The 19,110-nt window shown below is 33.8% G+C and overlaps 2 protein-coding genes across 2 annotated transcripts in view; one reads left to right on the top strand and one right to left on the bottom strand.

The window, feature by feature from the left end:
• The window catches only part of LOC140448035 (unconventional myosin IC-like), a 116,112-nt gene extending 113,735 nt beyond the window's left edge, over positions 1–2,377 (bottom strand). The window contains exon 1 of the mRNA XM_072541080.1: positions 2,062–2,377. The gene's annotated coding sequence lies outside the window, so the exon portion shown is untranslated. The remainder of the gene's footprint in view (positions 1–2,061) is intronic.
• An 8,621-nt stretch (positions 2,378–10,998) lies between these two features.
• LOC140448587 (kinesin-like protein KIF12) overlaps positions 10,999–19,110 on the top strand; it is a 77,460-nt gene continuing 69,348 nt past the window's right edge. The window contains exon 1 of the mRNA XM_072541672.1: positions 10,999–11,095. The gene's annotated coding sequence lies outside the window, so the exon portion shown is untranslated. The remainder of the gene's footprint in view (positions 11,096–19,110) is intronic.

Below are 19,110 nucleotides of genomic sequence, written 5' to 3'. Positions count from 1 at the left end.
TTGCATATTGCGTTTTTGCAGGTTCATATAAATTCCACACATTCCATGTGCCCATTCTACAACTAATTTTGTTAATAAATTTGGCCAAGCGGGCAATTCGTTTCACTCCTGTCTCATTTAAGAGAGACCCTCGCGGGGCCATTATTTAGTTTATCAACCATAATGATACTCCTGCAAAAATAGAAAAATAGTCATTCCCTTGGCTTTTGGGTGGTTGCAATCACACGGGGTACTGTTATGGTGTTATGTATTGACCGTTCTGGCCTACATGACTCCCACTAAATAAAAATACTGAAAAACCAGCTGCCGATTTCCAGATTTGATTTGGCCCTAAACCCAGGGGACTGCCACTCTACCCTCCAAACCGTTTTGAAGACGTTCTTCTCCGCCAAGGTTGCGGTTGTGGACTTCATCTGTGACTCTGGACAAGGAACAATTAACAGGTACTAGTTTCCCGGGTCAGGAAAAACCTGGAATCTGCGGACGGAAGGGATTGATTCCCTTCCCCTGATAGGACTATCCAGAAGAAGTTCCTACCTACTACCGAATTATGTATGCACTAGAGATTAAAAATTTAAAGAAGAAAGAACATAAATAATCATTCTATTTTAAGAATTATTGTATGAAATGTTTAAATTAAACCGCCAGGGATTTCTCGTTTCCTCAAAGAAACCGCAACTCTCTCTCCTTACAGTTTCTGGGAACTTAAGATATGTTTGGTTTATTGCGATAGGTACTTTTAGACACGGTCTTTTTAAGGCAAGTGACACAATTTTGCGAAAAAGCATTGAAATTCCTAATTATAAAAATATCTTTCAACAATAAATTTTACAAAAAAAAAAAATTTTGTATTTGAAAATTAAATCCATAGGTCTTACTTAATTTTTCTTGAATGATGCTTATTATTTGTACATTTACTTTTCTTGACACAATACCATTACAAATATATTTTAAACAAATTACTTAATTGTTTTCAATTTTAAACAAAACTTTTTGTATTATTATCAAAAATTTTATTATTTTTGATTATAATTATAAAAATTTTATAACAACAAAAACAAATTTTCGTTGATTAGAACGAGAGATATTGCGACTTTTATAAATTTGAAGTTATAAATTGAGTTTTTGAAATAGTAAAATCGAGAGGGTGCAAATCGCTTCGCTTTTATACTCTTATCTTTGGCCCATCATATACGGCTCATTTTTAAAGAAATCATTTTTAAAATTTTTTTTTGCAAAACTTGAACTTTATCCAACAGTCTAACACCATCTTTCAAATGGTGCTTTTTAAATTTCTTAATCTTTACAAACAAAGCACCGGTGAATTTTTGAATAAAAAGGGCTAGCTCGGGTTCTAAGGGTCGTAGGTGTAGGACATTGTAGCTAACTAACATTTTGAATAAAAAAATTAACTTCCTTCACTTTAATGCAATAAAAAATTCCAATTTTACAATAACTGTTAAGTGAAACTTTTTATAATTTTCGTAGCCAAATATTTGTGATATTGTCCCCATTCTCAGGCGATATTAAAGTTTTTTGTGCATTTTTAGAAAAATTAATAAACATTTCAAAACATCGTCTTTTGAAGCTATTATTGCAATAATTATGCAACAAATTATAACTTAAAAAATTCTCATATTTAAATATTTTCCATGTCTTTAAATCTCTTTTTTTAGTAAAATTGTGTCACTTTTCTAGGTATATAATTTACTGGTCTTTTGTATAGTACAAATACAATACTTGTAGTATTTAAAATCAAACAACGATCTTACATTGTTTATATTATAAGTAAAAAATATAGATAAATCTGTTGCATATTTTTTGTTACATATTTTTATCACCAAATTTATCAAAAGCAATTGTTAGATACCTGTATCAAAGAGTGTCTCCAAGAAGGCTTCTTTTTTGCTAATTTCTCAATTCTGAATAACATCACATATAATATATTATAAACGAAATAAACATTTTTATCTTGAATATGCATCGTATAAAAACATTTCCGTGTTCTATCATACATTGTTATATGTGTTCAAACAAGGAAACTTAATCATATGTACTAACCTGTTTAAAAAAAAGCGGCAGCAAAAGGTCTAAGGTATTAATCCAATAATAAAAAGTGACAAACACTATACGCGCGGTGACTCACTTCACAGTATTTCCTCATCACAATCGTACTCTCAATAGACCCCGTGAATGTCAGTTCCTCCTACATACGAAAATATTACGGAAAACAAATAAAACGAAAAAAAAAATAGTAAAAGCCGGGGCGCGTGCCGCTTGGTATTTTCGTGTGCATGCACGTGTATCTATCGAAATGTCACCGCAACTAAAAACTCAAGTCTCATCGACGAACAGACGGCTCGACCCGCAGGTTTAGCGAGCATCTTCGTGGGTTACTTCCATGTCTGGTGTGTTGAGTCGGCTGCGATGCCCTCGAAGAACAACTTTTGGAAGCAGTGGCGGCGAAGTGACCTGACTTGTGAACTTTCTTGAAACAGATCTACTTTTAATTAAGGGAGTTTTCTTAACAATACTACGTTATGTAGGGAATTTTTCTCCAATTTGACAAACATTGATTCAATAAAAACGTAATATTTATACAGGGTGCGCCACCCCCCTGGCTTCCTTTGATTACGGCTAAACTATAAAGTATTATAAAAAAAAATGTAACAAAACTGATGTATATTAAAGTCTACGAAAGCATTTTTGAATGTATTTGGAAAAAATATGAAGTTTGTATAGTTTCATATGCCTAAAGTTACTAATTTTTAAAATACATTGAAACTTTTTTTGAGAAAAACGGTAATATTTAAAGGGCTGTGGATTAGGTTTAAGGTAATAAAAATGTAGTGTAGATTGTTTAGTGTTGTGTTATTTTTAAATAATTTAATATCTTTGAAATCCAGCTATATAATATACTATTTCACTATCACTATTTTCAAATACAAATTTTTTTCTTTTTTTATAGAACACCCTGTATATTAGTATTGTATTTTAAAGAAAACATCACAACCTTTTTTTGGTATTAGGTTTTACATCAGTTGCATGTTTCGTTTTATACATATTTAGAGAAGAACTATATATTTTTTTTTGCAGATTTTTTATTAATAAATTTTGTGTACCTACTAAACGATATCTACTAAACTCACAGGGGAACTAAGACGAAGGCAGAAAAGAAATATAACTGATTCTGACGGAAACATCATCTTGGACAAAGAGAGTAAAATAAGAACGTGGAAAGAATATCTAGAAAAACTATTTCAAGGCCAAAGAGATAACATCTTTGAGCTAGAAAAAGAGGCAAATGATGGACGAAGAATATTACAGCAGGAAGTTTACTCCGCAATAACACAGCTAAAGGATGGCAAAGCGGCAGGCCCTGATAATATACAAGCAGAACTACTCAAACTAATGGACAACTAATCAATAGCGATAATCGCAAAGATATTCAACAACATATACAACTCTGGAGAAATACCAACAGAATGGCTGAAATCTGAGTTTATTGCACTTCCAAAAAAAAAACCAGGAGTGAACTGGTTTTTTTGGAAGAAAACTGTGTGAAAGTCAAATTTCCCTCAACCAGTTCGGGTTTAGAATATTCGGGAAGAATACTACTGTGGTTTATTTCATAATTGCTGTTGGTACTAGAGAGGCTTTTATCTCAGTATAAGTCTTATTCCAGAGATGCAGAGACGTCAACTGCGACGTATAAGCATGTCTGGTTGATTACGAGAAAGCATTTGATCGAGTACAGCACGCCAATATGATGCAAATACTAAGAGAAACAGGAATTAACAACCAAGATCTGAAAATAATTAGAAATCTTTACTGGAATCAGACAGCAAATCTCAGAGTTGAAGGTGAACACACTGACTATGTGAAAATTATGCATGGAGTGAGGCAAGGCTGTATTTTGTCTCCTCTAATCTTCAATCTGTACTCTGAAAAAATATGTATCGAAGCTTTGCACGAAACTGAAAAAGGTATTCTACTAAATGGTTACCGGATAAACAACATCAGATATGCAGATGACGCCATAGTATTTGCGGAAAACTTAAAAGACCTACAAGTTCTTATGAACAAAATCACGTATTACAGTCAACAATATGGACTCAATATAAACGTTAAGAAGACAAAGCTTATGATAATTATCAAGAAAAGGATAACAGAAGGTCAACTTTACGACAACCAATCCACTGTAGAAAGAGTGACGCACTATAACTACTACTACATAATCAGTAATTCCTTTTAATCATCTTCTACTAACAATAATGACCTTTTCTATCTATACAGCCGTTGCTGTCCAATTTTGGACATAGGCCTCCTCTTCCTTCTTCCACGTCTCTCTATTGTGGGCAGTTTGTATCCACTTTGGGGCTGCGTGTTTCTTCAAGTCATCTAACCATCTCATTTGTGGCCTTCCTCTTTTTCGTTTGTAACTATATATAGTGTATAATCATCTTATTCCATCTTTCGTCTTTCTGTTTTATGGTATGTCCAGCGAACTTCCACTTAAGTTTTGCTATCTGCGTTATTACATCGGTCACTTTTGTTTTGTTGCGGATCCAAGTATTTCCTTTCTTCTCTGATAGCCTGATGTTCAGCATTTGCCTCTCCATGGCTCTTTGGGTCTTTGCTATTTTTTCCATGTTTTCTTTTGTAAACGTGCAAGTTTGAGAACCGTAGGTGAGAACATTGCTTGAAGACTCTTGTTTTTAAATATTGGGGGTATTTTCTAATTTTTAGTATAGGTATAGGAAAGATTTCCGAATGATACCAAAGCCAACCGTATCCTTCTCTTTATTTCTCCGGTCTTTCTTTATTTAATTTAACTAGTTGTCCCAAATATACATATTCTTTTACTTGTTCTATAGTATGACTTTTAACGGGGGATATATATTAAGGATATTTTAATGTAGTGGTTTTCCCTTGCCTTCTACATTTTTATGTCGTTGCTGTCTCTTAATTCATTACCATTTGGAGCCATTTTCTTGGTTCCATGACAAAAGAGTGCCCTGCCACTTCATCCTCGTCTACTAGATATTATCCGTCCATTTATGTATGAGCAGATTTTTATAGGTATCTACTTGTTACCTATTAATATAGCTGTACCTCAGCGAGTTCTTTTATTTTGAACTATCCTTCTTGATTTTCTAGTTTCTCGTCCTTTTTTTGTTATTTTTAACCTTTTAATCTTTTACAACTCGAACTAGCTATTTCAATATATTCAATATTTCAGCTCGTTTATCTCAGACTTGTCTAGTTCATCAAAATTTTAAATGATTCTGCTTAGTAGTTTGTTAGTCCCTTTTGTGCAGTTGTAGTTTAGATTCGAATGCCTAACCCGAATGAATAACCAGGCGAAGCAGGCAAACGAATCGCATCCACTTCGCTGTAAATAATCTAGTGGAACGATGGTTTAAACCCTGGCCTGAAAACAGAAAGGCTAACGTAGGAATTTAAAATCTAAATAGATATGCTACTTAGACTAAAATACGGAACGAATACGCTTAAACACCGGAATAAAGATAGGTGTTGGAGTGGCCATCTCGAAAAACTTGCAAGGTTTTCCACATGAGTTTTTAATATAAGAAATGAAAAAAAAAATATGAAAAGACGTTTGATACTATAGATCGTCATAAAATGCTTCGAGCATTAGCTGACTGCCGCATTGACTACCGATATATTGCCTTGATTAAAAGTATTTACGAAACTGGTACAGCCTGTGTCCGCCTTCATGAAGATACCAAGAAATTTTGAATAGAACGTGAAATTAGACAGGGTAATACTATCTCCCCTAAATTGTTTACATCTGTTCTTGAATATATGTTCAAGCAAATGGAACGAGAGGATAACATGGGAATTAATATAAATGGGGAAGATCTGAACCACATAAGATTTGCCAATGACATCATTTTAATATCTGATAGAGTTCATAAAGCTACAAAATGCTGCACACGCTCTATAAAGTGTCAAAAACAATTGGTCTTAAAATTAACACCTCAAAGACAAAATTTATGACCAACCTTGTAGTCAGCGGTAAAATTCTGATTGAGAGCCATAGCATCGACCAAGTAATAGCTTACAAATATCTTGCCGAGATAATCAGACAACTGAAATACAAAGAAGGATGGGTCTCACATAGCTGCCTTTGTTAGATTGAATAACATTTTCAAGTCTATTATTAAAGTTTGTTTAAAAAGAAAGGTTTTTAACCAGTACGTTTTACCGGTTCTTACATATGGTGCAGAAACACTGACTCTGACAAAAAGAACAATAGATAAAATAAGAGTTACACAATGCGCTATGGAAAGATCAATATTAGGTATTACCATCAGAGATAAAGTACCAAACCTAGAAATAAGAAACAGAACAGGAGTTACAGATGCAGTGGAAAAAATAGCCATGGCTAAATGGGCTTGGGCCGCACATGTTGCCAGATTAACGGATGATAGATGGACCAGAAAGATTCTGGAATGGCGACCAAGGCAAGAGGCATATCGAAGCAGAGGACAACCACCGACTAGATGGACGGATGATATCAAGCGCATCACCACCAATTGGATGCAAGAAGCTCAAGATAGAAATAGGTGGAAAATTTTACCGAATGCCTACGTTCAGCAGTGGACAAATATAGGCTAATTGATGATGATGATGATTTTAATATAGGTATATTTAATATATTTATTTTATTTATTATATCTATTTTACAGTTACGTTAACATTTATTAAAAACGATTCAAAATCTATGAGGTTAATATCCTCTTAGACCTTTTTTTCTTTTTTCCTTTATTTTTAATTTATAACATTTAAATGACAAATGCTACTACATTGCTAGACATTGCACTGTATAAAGTATACATGGATTAAAACTAACTACATTATTCAATTTGAACCGCATAATCTTATGAGACCAATAACCCCACATGTAAAATTAAAAGAAACATTACTATTAATGAGATTTATCATCATTATTAAGGAAATAAAAAATGGTTCTTATTTATTAAACATTCTCAACTCCATATCTTTTATGTTACATTGCATGTATAATTTATACGTATCTATGATAATAAATCGAATAACATCTGACGTTTTATAAAAAAGCGGAAATAATCTGGTCTTAACTTCGCTATTGAAACATATGGTGTATGACTGTGCAAATCTATAAGAATGACTTTTTTATTGTCAAAACATGCGCGATGATAAAAAAATAAAATTTTGTTGCTTAAAGTTAAAAATGCACATAGATCCAAATATTTTATTTAATGTAATATTTCACATACTCAGGACATTATAATCTCCTGAGATCATATTTATTCGACATCACATTTAAGTTTACACTGATTTCTTCACACACCAGGAAAAAAGACGTTAACTTAACTACCAAGTTTAAGTTGGACTTTTAAAAAATATTTTGTTTACTAATACAATGTTGGTCAGTACGATATTTGGTAAACGTACTAGAGCGGTCCGATAAGTACTTAGCCCACAAAAGAAAAACGAAAATTTTACGGAAGCGGCGATTCATTTTTCAACATAGTCTACTTTTAGCTGCATACACTGGACCCAGCGATGCTCCAACTTCTTTAATTCGTCTGAAAAATAGGTTTTCTCGAGGTCTGCAAAGTAGGCTTCCTTGACGGTGGTGTTTAGACTTAAATTTTTGCCCAGTGGGGGCGTTTTTTAAGAGTGGCAACAAAAAGAAGTCACACGGGGCCAAATCTAGAGAATATTGTGGATGCAGCAACAGTTCGTAGCTCAATTCGACCAATTTTGCCGTGACGACGGCGGAGGTATGAGTGGGTCCGTTGTCAGTGTGGAAAAGCACTTTTTTCTTCGCTAAATGGGATCATTTTTATGCAATTCGGCGTCGAATCGGTCCAATAATTCGGCGTAGTAGATAGAGCCCTGTGACCATTTTGCCATTCTCCAGGTAGTCGATGTAGATCACCGCTTGTGAATCTCAAAAAATGGTGGCCATCACACTCTGCTGGTGTATACCAGTGGATTCATATTTCCTCAATGGTTACGAAATAATATAGAAACTACTCCGGATTATGTTTAAATAACGTCAAACACTGCTCTGAAGTGGTCTCACGTTAAGCAAACGCGGCAATCATCGCGCCGACAGCTTTCTCATGCCCGAAATTTTACGCAAAATATAACATACTCAGTCTTTTGAGATGCCTGCTGTCTCAGCTATCCCGCGTATCTTTAGTCGGCGGTCTGCCAATATGAGATCGTGAATTTTTGTCTATATAATAGCTCTTCATTTTTCCGTCTTACTTCGCTGATTTCTATGACGTCCCATTTTATGTTTACTATTTCTTTTTCCAGTTCTACAAGTCTGGATTGATTTAATAGCGAGCGACAATTATATGTTGCTATATATAACGTTGTTGTTTTATTTGATTCTTATTGCCGGTGTGTTCCAATTATAAGGCGTTGAAACTCGTCTTTTCGCAGAAGAAGGAGGGTATCCTTCTTCTGCTATATAACGTACTCACCCAATACGCCATATATTACCGGGGATTGCGCGACCTATGTCTTCGTGGATATAGGAGGTAGGATTCGTTGGCAGAACTGGCTAACTTTTTAAATCAGCCGCGACCCATTCGTCATTATCAGTTAGGCATTTACCAGAGATTTTAATGGTTTGCCCTTACCAGCAAAAGAACAACTTCTCCGATACCCATACCAACGTTTAATTCCCCGTTAAATACCATATATACGTTGGGAATTAAACGGGAATTAAACGGGGATATAAATATATATATATATATATATATATATATATATATATATATATATATATATATATATATATATATATAATATATATATATATATATATATATATATATATATATATATATATATATATATACTACTCTCCAAAATTAACACACCACCTAAAATGGACCATGATTTTAAAACTATATTTCTTCTGAACCCTTAATTGGATTTCCATGATTTATTTTTCTTATTGTAGGTATATTGCTAGTTAATGACTATATTAAATGTCAACGTTTTACTTATATACAGGGTGTAAAAAAAAGTTGTGTTTTTTCATCTAATTTTGCAACACCCGGTGGAATGTATTACGCCCGACCTCAACTCTACCATAATTATTATTAAGCTATTTTTCTTGTATATCTTGTATATCTTGTATTTACTTAAAGCAAATGCTACATCTTAATCTTAATACTTTAAAAAAGTTTCATTTTTTTTTCAACATTTTCGTAAAAAAATCATCGATATCTTTATTATCAAAAAATCAAAGTACGTTCAAAGTGTAACGTGACTTTATTGAATTGTAAAAATTCAACATTCAATTTCAAGAAATCTGAGCCAAGATGAATGTGTTCAGGCAATTACTTTAGCTGATGTAGGCTTAAGTTATCGTGAAATAGGCTTGAGGTTAGGAGTATTTCATGTACAATATCACGAGTTATTCAACGTTTTCGAAAAACAAACGACCATATGAAACGGCGTGGATAAGGAAGAGAAAAACTTACAACACCACGACAAGATCAGTTTATCAGCTATAAGAGAACGTCTTCTCACAATGAGACATTCACAAATATAAGTAACAAATGTTTATAATATTCAAATTAGTAGAAGCACTATATAAAGGCGTCTCGCTGAACAAGATCTGCAAATTTGGATACCAGTCAGAGCTTTAAACGTAAATCATTGTAGAAGTAGATTACAATTTGCCAGAGAGCACCTTGACTGAAATGTTGATGACTGGAAGTACGTGTTGTTCACTGATGAATCGTGGTATTGCTTATATAGCTCAGTTTGAGAGTTAATCGACGGCCAAGAGAACGTTATGCACAGTGTAATATACGACCTATTACTTTATTCAATGGTGGATCTGTAATGGTTTGGGGAGGAATATCTCTTACAGCGCAAAACGGACCTTGTTGCTTTACGAAGAGATTTCTTAACAGGTGAAAGGTATATTAGACATTTTGTCTAACCATGTAATTCCATTTGCTCCTTACATAGGAAATAATTTTCTTTTAATGAGAATTTGTGTCTCTTGTCTCGCTTGATGACATAGAAGTTATTGTGAGAGAAGTTTGGGATGCAATTGATCAAGACCAAATACGCTGCTTGATTTTAAATATGCCTCGCCGCTGTGAAGAAGTAATTAGATTTAGAGGTGGAAATACTCATTATTACGTGTTTTTAGGAAAGGGCAATAATTAAAGAATATTTAGGTTATATTTTCTTAGGCTTTATTTGTATTAAATGTCAATAAAGTTTATGTAAGTAATGTTTTCTTTGCTTTAAATGTCGATAAAAATTTGATTTTCGCTTTGATTTTAGAGATATCGAAATAATTTTTTCACGAAAATCTTAAGAAAGAACAAATTTATCTCAAAATAATAATAAAATTTAGCGTTTATTTCTAATAAATTCCACTGGGTGTTGCAAAAAACGATGAAAAAACACAACTTTATTTTTACACCCCGTATACGGGTAAAACGTTGATATTTTTCAGAAAACATTAATACATTGATTTACTAGGAATAGACCTATAATATGAAAAAAAACATCATCAAAATCTAATCATTCGTTTAGAAGAAAAATAGCTTTAAACTTTTGGTACATTTAAGGTGGTGCGTTAATTTTGGGCATTAGGTATATTAAAGGAAAAAATACAATTATGCTAAATATGAATTAGATGTGAAAGATATACAAAGGGAGAGTACAAAATTGAAGAAAAACTGGCAAAAATGCCTAAATAAAAGAAGGAGAATTTTTTTGATACAATATTTATTCTGTTAAAAACTCCTAGCCACAGAATAAAAGTGGAATTTTGATTAGATATATAGAATCCCCCTTAAACGAATTTTTAGGGTTTTATCTATTATAATAAGCAAGTAGTCAACGCGACGTAGGGTTTGTATTAATCTATTGGCGCGTAGCGACGCCAGGCGTCTGAATTGTTGTGTTTGGTGTTTGAAAAATAAATTGTTGCCAGTATTATTTGAAGGGTTGTCGAGAGTACCGTATTTTAGTTTTACATTACCATTAGACGTGTTCGCGATACGCCAATTTGGTTTATTTAGGCTTTGAGGTAAGTTGTTTAGTTTAACACTGAAATTCTCTTAAGTCGTTTAGAGTGTTTGCTGCACAGTATATCTAATTGCAAATTTCATATATTATTATTAATATATAATATATTATTGAAACTTTACTTTAATCTTTCCTTACTATATAAATAATTTCAAATTCAAAAGTTCACCACTTTTAACCAAGTAATAGCCCAATCTATTGTATAACTGCCTTCTAGTGGTGTTCGACCACATTTCGGGTGTTATTTAAGGTTTAAACAAGTTTTAAAAGGCTTGAATGATTTTTTGACGTAATTTGTATTAATTTCCGGAGAGTTCATGCTCATATCGGTAAATTCGTTGCTTCACATAACCCCATACGAAAAAGTCCAACGAGGCAAGATCAGGAGTGCGAGGTGGCATTTTTATAGTAATTTTTGTACTAATAACTCTATTTCGAAACGTAATGTTTAAACAATCTAACTTCTACCATGGATTGTGAGCTGGACAGCCGTCTTGCTGCAACCAAATTTCATCCATATTAATAGGTAATGCTCGAACTGCTGGAATTATGGTAAAATTGGTAAAATACCAGCCCAGAAGTTGACTTTACGGTATTGCGTTTTTGTGTCTATTTTAATCCTAATCAACTATATTATTTATTGTTATATATTTTACAGAGTACAGTAAATAAAGCACGATAAACATTTGTTATCGTATCATTAATCTGTTCTTATAATGCCTTATACATTTAATGAATTTTGAAGATTACTTTGGCAAATTTCTCTCTATTCTCTGCTATTCTTTTTAGTTCTTCATAGTTTAATCCCGTTTAATGTTGCATATTTCGGATCCACGAGCTCCTGTCGCAATTTTTCCCTCATGACTTCACGATTTCAGCCTTTCCTACGAGTTGTGGGTGGAAATATTTCCCATTCTTTAATAGGTATCCAAGTTATGAGGTTTTGCAAACTTTAATGGTGTGAAGTAGCTCTCTTTCTTTGTTTAAGCGATCGAGAACTTATCTATTTGTTATAAGGTGAGCCCAGGGAATTTTTAATTAATTAGGATAATTCATTTAATTATCCTATAAGTTCACATCTCAACTGCCTCTATCTTGTTCATGGTTGTAATTGTGAGCGTCCATGATTCTATCTCGTATAGCATAGTTTAAAGCCCAAACATAGCATTTAAATAGTCGTGTCTTAAGCCCTTAGTTGATATGTGGGTCACATAGTACTCTTTTTGTTTGTATAAATGCGTCTCTTGCTTGTTTAATTTTGCGTTTGAGATTTGGGTCTGGTTGTTTTTTTATTCAGCAACCCATGTACTTCATCTGGTTTATTTTTTCCAAGATTTTACAATTCGATGTGATAGGCATTGGAATATTCTGAGATCAAACCTTACTTTCGTTTTCTCACTGTTTATTATAATATTAAATTAATTCAACCAAGTCCAAATAAAAGACATTATACATCCCCTTTATGATAGACAAATTTCACATAACCTAATAAAAGCTGTGGAAAACATATATAAAGAGAATCAAATTTAAGTTAAAATAAACGCAGGACGTCAAAATCACTTGTAAGATGTAAAATAGGGATAAATGGATCGATTACCCATCAAGAGATAAAGTTTAACTATATATCGCATAGAATTATCAGGGTATGGTGACGTTGAAGCAGAACTAAGAAAACAAACAACGAGAGCAACAAAAATATCTGGCTGACTAAACAATACAATATGGCTTAATAAAAACATTCGTATTCAGGCTAAATCAAGTATATACAAAGCCAGTGTGCGGCCTATAAGGACATACACCGCAGAGACTAAACCAGAAACAACAAAAAGCAAAAGATTTCTAGGAACAACAGAAATGGAGGTACCTTGTATGTATGTACCTTGGATAAAACATAGCTGGCTAAGTGAAACCATAAGCAATACATGTGGTATAGATAATATTAACCGTTGGGTGCTAAACAGAAAAAAGGAGTGGAATGAACACACATACTATCAGAATAGAAGAAAGAAGAATGGTGGTCAGAATCGCTTGAGATAAATCGCCAACGGGATCGAGATGTATAGGGCGACCCCGGAAAAGATGGGCGATAATCTGAACATTGATGTAGGTGGATAAAGTTTAAACAAGCGATTCTCGTATAATAAAGAAGGAAGAAGAGATGTTTTAATTTATCATTAAAGCTTCAAAAAAGATTTCGATAAGTTTGAATAGATACATATGCAAAATTAACTAGTACATATTTCTTGAGATTTTGCAAATTTGTCATTTTAAATTACAATTCTTCTTCTTTCTTCTTCTTTCTCAGCTTTTCCTTTTTCAGGAGGTTGCTATTCCTCACTCCTCGTGGTCACTCATTTCTGTCCATTGGGTCTTCTCCATCTAAACCTTTCTCACTCAAGTCTTCTACCACACAGTCCTTTCATCTTCTCCTTGGTTTTCCTTTCATCAACTTCTAACAGCTCTATTCTTTATCCCACATAGTTTTTATCTTTCTATCTGATATGACCAACCCATTGTAGACTTTGTTCTTGAATCTTTTTTGAAAATGTAGGCATCCCGGCTCTTTCCCCTTATCAAATTGTTTCTGATCCTGTTCCTTTTAGTTTTACCCAACATTCACCGTAACCTTTTTTATTTTAGCTACCTCCATCTTCTTTTCCTGAATATTTTTTACAGGCCTCACTTCACCGCCGTTCACCAACGCAGGTCTCACTACACTTTCCTTTCAGCCCTCTCCGATTTTTCGATCACAAAGTACCACGTTTATTCGCTTCCAGTTAAACCAACCAGCCTGTACCATGTGGGCAGTTTTTCGATCTAGTGTCCCATTTTCCGTTTTGTAGGAGCCAAGGTATTTAAATTCTCCTACTCGTCCTAGCTTTTCTCCAAGTAATTCTATGTCCCAACCATTCCTCTTCCTCCCGTCCACATATACCTTGTTTTCGACCTGTAATCCTAATATCTCCCTCTTCAATAGCCCTTCCTCAACACTCCAACTTTTTTTCCAACATTTCTTTTTCTCCTCTACTAACACGATACCATCAGCAAAGAGCATTGACTAAGGAGCCCTCTTTCTTACTTTTTCTGTCAGTACATCCATAACAAGTTTAACAGGTCTCAGTAAAGAGCCTTGATGCAAACCAGGAACTGTGATGTCTAGGAACTGTGTCGTATGCTTTCTTAAGATCTACAAATATCAAATGTAGCTTCCTGTTCTTCTCGTTGTATTTCTCTATCAATTGTCTTGCAAACAAGTCATCCGTTGTCCTCCTTCCTGGCATAAACCCAAACTGTTCTTCTCCTATCGATGTCTCTCTCCTTACCCCTTACTTTACAGATCTCTCACAAATTTTCATTGTGTGCGACATTACCTTTATTTTTCTATAGTTCTTACAAGCCTGAATGTCCCCTTTATCTTTATACAATGATATCATCACACACTCTCGATCCATGCGTGAGAAGCAAAAATATTTAAAACAAAAAAAAAAGAAGTTCAACGCAGATATAGGATGAAGTAATCAGAAAGATATTGGAAAGAAGAGCAGTGACATGGACAAACATAGATGTTGATACTAAAGCGCAAAGAATAGAAGAAATTTGTTAAGAAGTAAATTAAACCTTACACCACTAAATGGTAGAAAGGTTTTTATTGAGAGAATCTCTGGATCTGCGAACTCAATCAACTAGGATTATATTGGTCTAACACACCAAGACAAAAGCAAGCAAAAAGATTCATAAAAGTATAACCTACTTCAACAAACTGCTTTCTCTAAATTAGTATAAAAGATATCAAAATGGTCATTGGCATTTTCACTGGTCATTGCCTCTTAGATATCATCTCATAAAATGAGAAATTAGATAATGAAAACTGTTGTTTCTATGGCAACGAAAAAGAAACGGCAGAACATATACTATGCAACTACGTAGCACCGTTCTGCTAACAACTATAATTCCTAGGAGAGGTCAGTCTACGCCCTCTGATATAGGAAACCAGTCACCTAGGAAGCTACTCATCTTGATCGGAAATATTGGCATCCTAGAGTTCAACTAGATTCAGGTAAGCACAAAAGATCTTTATAGATCGAAGTGCGATGAGGCTGCATTGCCTTAACGACCTCTAACATAACCTAATCTAATCTAGCTAAGCATTCTCTGGAAAATGGCCATTCTTTTAATGTTATCAATGAAACAGGGCATAAATAAAAACATAAAACGCCATTATAGTAAATATTTTGTTAAAACATTTCCCACAATTTCAATGGGATAATCTTGCCAACTGAACTTGAAAAACATTGATTTCACATTTCGAAAGTACATGAATGAAAGATCGAAAAACGAAATATTATGAATGGAAAATAATTCGTTGACAAAAAGCTTTTTTGTGTACGATTTTATTAATACCATTTATTTAGTTAACGGCAGAAATATATAAAATATTAGCGCTGTTTGCTTACGTCCAAATCTGTTCATATATAAAACATGTAAAATATGATTATTACTTTTTATCGATTAGGAGACATGTCAGTATTTGTTTGATTAAGTATTACTATTAGTTTCATTTGTCATTTTTAACATAAAGTACACGAGTTTTGGATAATACTATTTCACTATTAGAAAGTAAACTTATATTATCTTCAATGGAATGATTATATTATACGAGTACGTATATGAAATAAGCAGCAAAAATATAAACTAGAGCTAGAATGTATTATTTTACTCAAATATAATATAAAAAATATAAATTATACAAGTTCTGGTCATGATGTTGTAACTTCTCACTTTTGTTTTTTCTTCTCAGACTTATATAGTCTATTTTTTGACATAGGCCTTTCTCATTTTTAAGGAAATTAAAAAATAGGAAATCACCAGGAGAGGACAGAATACCGAACGAACTCCTAAAGTACGGAGGACCAGATCTGACCAAACAACAACTAAAACTAATCCAAAAAATGATAGAACAAAACAGAATTCCTCAAGAATGGAGATCAAGCATCCTAATACCTCTTTCCAAAAAGGGAGACAAATCGGACCCGGAAAATTACAGATGAATTAATTTATTAAACACAACACTAAAATTAACAACCAAAGTGATAACAAATAAATTGAATAAAATCATAACACTAGCAGAAGAACAACAAAGTTTTAGGTCGGGAAGATCATGCACCGACAAAGAACAGAGAAACTGTTACTAGCAACAGAAATGGACTTCTGGAGAATAGCAGCAGGAAAATCAAGAAGAGATCGGATACCAAATGAGAGAATACGCGAAATGATGGGAGTCAAGCATACAATAGTTGATGACATAAAAACAAAACAGTTAATATGGTACGGCCATGTACAGAGAATGGCAGATGACAGGATTCCAAAACAGATTTTGACGTGGACACCACAAGGGAGAAGGAAAAGAGGAAGGCCGAGAAAAAGCTGGAGAGAGGGAATTGAAAAAGAACTAGAGGAAAGAGAAATCCCTCCAGGCCTATGGCTGAATAGAGAAGAATGGCGGTTAGGAGTCGGAAGGCGTCGGAGAACGCTGTAAACCGATAGTAGTAGTAGTAGTAGATCATGCACCGACGCTATATTTATAATGAGGCAAGTGCAAGAGAAATTATTAGAATAAAAGAAACCGGCATATTTATGTTTTGTAAAGCGCACAAAGGCATTTGACCGAGTCAAATTAAAAGACGTTATCCACTTACTGTATGCAAGAGAGATACCTCTAGGAATAATCAAAACGATCGAAAATATCTACCAAAAAAACACAATAAAAGTAAAAGTTGAAGAAGAACTAACCGACCCTATTGAAGCTGGTAATGGGATAAGACATTCCCTGAGTCCTCTATTCTTCAACCTGATTAGGGACGAAATAATAAAAAAAGTAAGAACTAAAAAAGGATACCAAATGGGAGAAAAACAACTTAAAATAATCTGCTATGCAGACGGCGCAATACTACTCTCTCAAAGTGAAGATGATTTACAACGTATGCTGCACCAATTTAATATAACCGCCAGAGAATTTAACGTTAATGATATTTTCCCCAAAATAGACAAAATGCATGGTTACAACAGCAAATTTACTAAGATATAAATTGGAGCTGGAAGGTCAGATAATAGAACAAGTGATGGAGTTTAAATACCTAGGCATCACATTATCTAGCTACGGAAAGCTCGAAACCGAAGTGGAAGATCAAGTGAATAGAGCAAACAGAGCCGCAGGCTGCCTACACGAAACAATATGGAGAAATAAAAATATCGGGAAAGAAATGAAAGGCAGAATTTACAAAAGAGTCATCACACCAATAATGGCATACGCGGCAGAAATAAGATTTGATACAGAGAGGACAAAAAGATATTAGAAACAGCAGAGAAGAAAACACTTGGAAAAATTGATGGCAAGACTCTATGGAACAGAACTAGAAGTACAGGTATACGACGTAGATGCAAGGTGGAGAACATCAAGAACTGGGTAAGAAATAGAAGAGTATGGGATCTACTCATATCGAATGGAACGATCATATAAGCCGAATGACAACAAATAGAGTAGTAAAGACGCCAAGAGACGGTTGCCCAATAGAAGGACGATCAGTAGGAAGACCACGAAAACGATGGAACGACAACTTACTGGAGACACATTGAAAAACAGACAGAGTCATATCTATATAAAAAGAAGAAGAAGAAGAAGAAGCCTTTCTCAACTCCTTCCATCGATCTCTATCCTGAGCAACATACGTCCAATTTGTGCTAAGATTTTTTTGATGTCATCTATCCATCTTATCTGTGACCTTCCTCTTAAGATTAGAGTAGAGTAAATTTTTATTTGCATAAATTTTTTAACATAATTCAGCAAATAACGTCACATTATTTGCTGAATTATGAATTTACAGATTAAAAATATAGGTAATAAATATAATAGGTAAAATACAGGTATATGGTAAAGTATTGTAAAATTTAACACACGCATACAAAGGACTTCTCTCTGTTATAGACAATCTGTGAAGTGGCAAATTCAAATTAAGGTTTCTTGTATGATTGGGAAGCAGGTGATAAAACAAAGTAAAATATTTAAAAAGTAATATAATACATTCAAATACATAGATGGCTGAGAAAGTGAGTATATTGAGTGATTTGAATCGGCTTCTTCAGGATTCTCCCGCCTTTAGTCCTAAGATCATCTGGACTGCCTTTTTTTGAAATATAAAGACAGTTAAGCTATCTATCCCAGAAGATTACTTCATATCGCATAACAGAATAAAAGTTTGAATAATATACTGATAGTAACATCCCCTGGTCTTGATAGCTTTTTAACACTCTTAATGAGTAGCAGGCTCTATTTAGTATTTTTTTTGTATTTTGTATTTGTTCCACCCAATTCAAGTTCTGGTCAATATGAAGACCAAGAAATTTAACTAATTTAGCAGGTTCTGTGTTTTGTGATAGAAAATTGATTGTATCTGGGAACTGTTCTCGTGACTGGCTGGTTCTAAAGTAAACAAAAACTGTCTTGTCGGTATTAAGCAACAACCGATTTCCACTGAACCACTGTTCAGCCTTGTTTAGAGTGCTTAGAGTTCAGTTGCTCTGCCACTGTGAGGAGTGTTTCTAATATTTTTCCTACAAAAGCACATTTGAGTCATTAGCGAAATTTACAAAATTTGAGGAACTACTAACCACCGCATTTGGAAGGTCTTTTTTGTAGACCAAAAAGAGAAAAGGCCCCAAGACACTCCCCTGTTGTATGCCTAATTTTAAATTGATCGGTTCAGTATCAAGTATCAATACTTATTCTAATTGATTACGTATTTAAGTGGATTACTGATAATTTCTTTTAGTGTGCGCCGAAGACTGTCTTTTGACACTGGGGTGCCTCTGAACATTCTAAAAATAATTAAAAATTACACCGTTCGGTTATAATTCTTGCTGCATTAAATGAGGTTTTTTTTAGTTCTGGAATAGTAATTTTAAACCAACTTTTGTACTTATCTGTCTTGGTTTTCATTTTTTCGCAGATAACGTTTTCAT

The sequence above is a fragment of the Diabrotica undecimpunctata genome, chromosome 8, assembly GCF_040954645.1.
Source record: "Diabrotica undecimpunctata isolate CICGRU chromosome 8, icDiaUnde3, whole genome shotgun sequence".
Lineage (NCBI taxonomy): Eukaryota > Metazoa > Arthropoda > Insecta > Coleoptera > Chrysomelidae > Diabrotica > Diabrotica undecimpunctata.
This window is presented reverse-complemented; position numbering and strand designations above follow the sequence as displayed.